The following is a 6,343-nucleotide window of genomic DNA, read 5'->3' as shown; positions in this document are numbered from 1 at the left end:
AACCCATTACTGTTACATTGATATCTTTAGAAGCAATACTAAAAGAGTAATTTGGTTTTTTCAGTTGGAGTTAGAGGCTAATTTTATTAAATATATTTATTTTATTTAAAGCAGGATTCTTAATATCACCTTTTTTTTAAGAGGTAATATTACATTATTTGATATATCTGTTTTTTTCTCCTTTATATATACATCAACATTCACACAAATATAACCAACAAATTAAAAATTTAATCTGGTCTGATCAAAGATCTTAGTTCCGCCTGAGGTGCAAGATTTGATCATTTGATATATATGTTTTTTTTTCTCCCTTTTATATGCATTGACGTTCCTTTATACATGCATTGACATTCCCATAAATATATACAATAAATTTATAATTTAACCCAGTACGATCAAAGATCTTGGACCCGCCCATGGGGGTGCGTATGTCAGTTTGTGAGAGTAGAGTGGTAAAAATGTATTTTCAGTTACAATTTCACTCTTTAATATTCATGTATCCTGCCTACCGTTAAATATGGGGACGGTTTGTCGGTTCACGTGATGTAATTGTGTTCTGTTTTTTAATACATTTTGGTTGGCGCTCAAGAAAACTCTAGAGGCTAAGAACAACATGTTATGCTAACGTGTAGGGTCGGCCAAAACTGTACTTCTTGTTATTAAAAACTGAAAAAGAAAAAAAAACCCTTTCAAAATCTAACAATACCTTCAAGTACACGGCCGTAATCCTTAACTGAAAGCCTTTACCAGCAAAAAGGTACGATGTTACAGTTTGATCTTTCTTCTTAGTTTCTGTTATTTTGCTGGTTAAATTTAATCGCCGCGGTCATTTGTTTGTGTTTGTTTCTCTTCGACATCAACGCCGCCGCACGGATTTCATTTGCCGTAGCTTTTCCCAGCAGCCAAACAGATAAATCAGGTTCATTGTCTCATAACTTTCTCCAATTGGGTTATTTTGCTTTCTTTAGAAAATAGTATTGGTGATGTAAAACAAGCTCTGGAGGGTTTTTTTTTTTTTTTTTTCATTTCTTCATCACACTAGATACCTTTACACATAGGTAAATTATTGGAACAAAGATTCAGGGTTGAGCTGATTTTGTAACCGAACACTGAATTAATAGTTAGTCCAGCTAGAAAAATGAAAAATAAAATTAAGAATAACTTCTGACAATTGATTTAGTGCCTAGCACAAAATTAGCTTCGAGCACTGATCTTAATCCTCACAACAGGTCAATCTATTATAGTACACAATTGGTCGAGGCATTAAAAGTTTTCTGCCAGGTATGAATTGGATCTTATATTTATGTGATTATTGATAATTTGGTTGGTACGATAACTGATTATTTATTTTAATTCCTCTAAGCTTTTATCTTTTCCTCTGCTAATCAGTTGTTAACTCTTTATGTTCGACAATTTTACAGGTAGAGTTATATGGATATGAAAGCATGTGTTAAGGAGTTGCCTCAAGAGTTGGCTCGGGAGTTACTTATTGCGATATCTAATTCTGTGCCTGAAAAACATCCGAGTCCAGATAACCATCTTCCTCAAAAGTTTGACAATGCAAATGGGGTAGCGGTGACAAATGGTGATGAAGCTGAAAAGTATAGGTCTGACTTGATCTCACTCTCCTACGTTGAATCACCTGATGTTTTTAATAGCTTACCCATTGCATTGGCTAACTACGAGATTTAGCAGGGACTGAAACTGTCACCATTGCCTGTTGTAATGTGTAATCAAGGTTTGATGTGTAAATTAACTTTCTATTGTGGATACTTTTGCAGATGCTTTATCTGCTTTTCTATATTTTTCTCTGTCTATGTTCTGTTTGTTGTCACTATGAATAAAAAATGGAACAACATTTCAGTTTTATGTACAGTTTACGGTGTGATTTAAATAAATAATTGGAATTTGCTCTCAGTTTGTGGTTTATCTTCTTGATTTCTGGTTTTGCTCTGCAATTGTTTGTTTTAAGTACTGAATGCTTGAGTGTGAAGAGTAACTAAAATTTTATTGTTGGAGTCAATGTAGGATAAGACATAAATTTGAGGAATGTGCAGTTCTTGATGATTGCTATACATTCCATTGCTGAGTCTGAGGCTCTCCCCTTTTTCAGTTGGAAAATTTACCCAGCAAATGCTTCTTCTGTCTACCAGGTTTTCTTTTTCCCCCTCTTCCTTCTTATGCAAGGGATCTGTTTTTAAACGGTACCTACTGTGTCACTGATTTTATTATCCCTCTGTGAGCTGCATTTTCTATTTTAAGGTACTCTTAGCTTACTCGTTTTCACAAAATTTAATGATAAATATTTGAATGGATTCTCACCTCTGTATTGTTAGCTCTTAACTTCATTGTTTAGTTGGATTTAGTCGTAGAATCCTGGCTGGTAGTAAGTCTGGCCATCACAACTGTTGTGATGACCATTTTAGTTACCAAAATAGTAGTCATAGAGTCACAAACTCTTGTATAAACTGAATTTATACAAATAGAGTTATATCATATCAATTAGTAGAAGAATTTGTGGCCTTATCGTTACTCTCAATTATCAGTAAGAGGTGGAAATTGCAGAAGCCATGGCCAATGTTGAGGGGGTTATGCTGGCTAAATTAAGGCACTAGCTGTTACCATTAGATGTTGCATCGGATTCCTGGAATCTGGTCAGTCGAGGTGTACAGAGATCCTGGAATGTGGTCAATCAGGTAGTACAGAAAAATCTGGCAGAAGCTTGCTGGCGTGTGTGGTCAATATGGTATTGCAGAAGAAATCCTTCAGAAGTGAGCTGGTGTGTTACTCCTGAAATTAACAGATTGCTATGTTCGGAAAAGTTATTTATTTTGTGAGGCATGTTTCCGGGTAATGCAACTCAGTACCTCATCTCTTATAGCCAAATTGGCTATTTCTTCCAATGAGGCCTTTATGTGGCGAGGCCCGATAGAAATTAGTCGAATACTTCTGGAGTTAAACATTGTTAAAGAGTATTCTTTGATACTCTTGTTAGAGCCTTAACTATCGGCCTAAGTGTTTAGTCAAACGGTTTCTGTAACACGATATATAATTCAATTAAGGTCTCAATTAAGTTTGATTTTCCTTACGCGCAAACTTTATTTCATTTTCTTTCTTCAATCACTTTTTGATTAATTGATTTAATGTAAGTTGGAAAATCAATGTCATGAATGAGAATGAATAAGGGGTGTGTTCGGTAATTTGCATTGCTTTGTATTGTATTGTTTTGCATTAAAAATATTGATTTTATACTGATATTTGTTTGTAATTTTGGTTGTATTGCTGCTCTACATTAAAAGGTAGTTAATACAATGAAATGAGTATAAAATAAATTTATTGGGATATAAATAAGTCGAATCTTTCTAGATCCTTCTAGATTTAATATTGTTAATGAGATGTCTTTAATAAAGGTCTAGCTATGGTGCAACTGTGGTACCATACCACAGCTGCACCTAGCCATTAGATTCAGCTATAGTACATGTGTGTAGCTAAATCTAATGGCTAGGTGCAGTTGTGGTATGGTACCACAGTTGCACCATAGTTTTGTCCCTTTAATAATACTATTATTGGAGCTAGGTTAGTCTAAGTGTTTGGTCGAACTGATTTTATAAAATTTTATCTAATTCGATTAAGTTCTCAATTGAGTTTGATATTTCTTACGTGCAATCTTTCTTTCATTTACTTTTCTAAATCATTTTTTGATTTATTGATTTAATAAATTTTTAATGGGAGAGAATAAAGGGTGCGTTTGTAGTTTGCCTTAGAAAATATTGCACTGTATTAAAATATTGTTCTTTTGCTAACTTATGTTTGGCTACAATTTCTGACTGTGTTGCACTACATTAAAAAGGTGATTAATACAATGAAAGGGTATAAAATGAACCTACGATGGGAATGGTTTATACTTTAATGTATTAGAACACTGTTCATATTTTAATTATAATCATTTAACTTTTGTTATTTAACAAACTTAAATTTATTAATTTATATAGATATTTATAAAAAAATAATTGAAATAATAATATAAGATAGTAATAAACCTAGATATTTAATAAATAAATGATAATGCATTATTTTGCTTTCATTAAATAAAATCATTTTAATTATTTTACTTTAAATAGTTTTATTTATAATTTATTATTTAATAAATAATTTATAAATTCATTTAATCATTTATTATCAAGTAAAATACTAAACTTTAAATTAAATAATTATATTAAAAATTAATAAATAAAAATAAATTCATAATTCAATATTTTATTGTTTTATAATATAATATAATTTATGTTATATCATATAATTATATAGTATTATTTTTACAATGTAATATCAAATTATACTATATTATAATATGCTTATACTGTATTATAATAACTAACGTATGGAAATAAATTTTTATTAGAATGTAATATTATTAATAATATAACATAATATCGTAATATTTTATTATTTAGTAACCATTTATTTATAAAAATTAATATATAAAATTAGAACCCTAAAATATTAATAAATTTAAATAATATTTTAATATTAACATAAAATAATATTATTTTATATTATTCTGTCCATATTTCACCAAATTTAGTATTTGCATTACAACTTAGTACAATATAATATAATAAACTATTATAATACCTATAATAAAATATAATTATTACAGTGTGACGCAATATCCTATACGTCGATTAAATAATAGTGCTATTTAGCATGGAATGGCAATACGTGTTGATGGGTAGAATTTGTTTCAAATTTTGATTGACCAAAACTCGCAAATTTATTAATCGGATTAGAATGTCAAGATTCATGCTTGACCTATTGCTTAGACAAATGATGTGATTCAATTCGTTTAATTTATTTGAACAGCATTAGGAGGGAAAAAAAAAATCTATCACGCACTAATAACGTGATTAGATTTAAATTGAGTTTGTTTAACTTGATTTAACATGGAACTATATATAGAATCACCTAGTGGCCTAAACATTAATTAAATAGCTCTAATTGTAAAACTTAGCTACAATAAAAATGTAAAAGAAGTGGGCTTGAACGGATATAGGTAAGAGTAGAGCTATTAGCACCCTTTTAATCTCCCGTCAAAACTCCTCTTCCATTTTTACACTTTTGCCCTCAATTAAAATTACATTAAAGCACAGTATAAAATGAGAGTACTAGTGATGTTAACGTTCTAACGAAATTTTTACAGCCCAGTATCCCTATTTTGACATGAACATAAAACAAGTAAAATAATTTCAGAGTAGTTTCTCAAAACTAATTATTATGATACTATTTTAATTATATTGCTACTATTTAATATATTTTTTTAAATCAATGAACCATTTTATGCAAATGCTAGAGCCACCATCAACAGCCCCTACAACCGTTACTTCTCAAGAGGTTGATAAGAATTTGTCTTTGTCAACGGCAAAATTGTACACTACTACAAAACAGGACAAAGATGACATGTAATACATGACAAACATATTATTAATTGTCATCTATTAGTTTAGATGACTTTTATTTACTTTTGGAAGTCATATATTATAAAATTGTTTTTATTTATGACATAAAAATGACTCACCACTAAATAAGAAGTCATCTTTAGTTAATTAAAAGGTGACTCTTCTTTATAAAATGTGTCATTTAGTTTGTAGTATAAAAAGCCACTTTCCCTCTTTATTTTCTTTGTCTACCGCGAAATATCATTGTCTCTTTGTTTCAGCCTCCATTCTTCTGTGACTTTCTTTCTCTGTAAAATTCCCCTTTGCCCATACAAAACATCTTCCTATCTTCTATTTCCAAGTTCCAAACTCTTAATTTCACCCATTATTTATATAGACCCAAAATCGTAAACCCTAACTGTTCACACATAGTGGAAGTGAAGACAAATTGGGAAGAAATCTGGAAGCTCTGGACCACACATGTTGGCAAGAAGGTTGTAAAGCTTGGGACCACATCACTATCAAGGAAATTGTTGAAGCATTCGGCTACCTTGTATATTGGATTTTAAAAGTTTCGGTCCCCACATAAAGGTACTTTCTTTCCTTTTGTTTAATCATGTTTGAGAAAAAAAATGATAGATTGTTTGATTGTGGGTGGCCTACATGTGCTGTTTTTTCTTTTCTTTTCTTTGTCTAATTTACTCTATTTGAATAGCAAATGTTGAAAATATGGATGAACAGTAAAATTTTTTCTGGGGATTAATATTTTAGGGAAGTTACAAATTTGGTCGAATCATGTCATGCTCCTTTGAAATTTAATCAGTTATCAATCTCAGAACCTCACGACTTCTATTCTTTTCCTTCATAATCGTCAACTTGACCTCTCCTCTTTCTTTTAATTGGATTAT

General features: G+C 30.6%; 1 long non-coding RNA gene across 1 annotated transcript; it reads left to right on the top strand.

Annotated features, from left to right (window-relative positions):
• Positions 1-573: 573 nt before the first annotated feature.
• LOC102612495 (uncharacterized) lies at positions 574-1,917 on the top strand. Its single transcript, XR_371392.3, has 3 exons — positions 574-919; positions 1,230-1,281; positions 1,422-1,917. It is a non-coding gene; the product is annotated as an uncharacterized LOC102612495 (long non-coding RNA).
• The last annotated feature ends 4,426 nt before the right edge of the window (positions 1,918-6,343 follow it).

Source organism: Citrus sinensis, chromosome 4 (genome assembly GCF_022201045.2).
Source record: "Citrus sinensis cultivar Valencia sweet orange chromosome 4, DVS_A1.0, whole genome shotgun sequence".
NCBI lineage: Eukaryota > Viridiplantae > Streptophyta > Magnoliopsida > Sapindales > Rutaceae > Citrus > Citrus sinensis.
The sequence above is the reverse complement of the archived record's forward strand: the minus strand, read 5'-3'. Positions and strand labels throughout refer to the sequence as shown.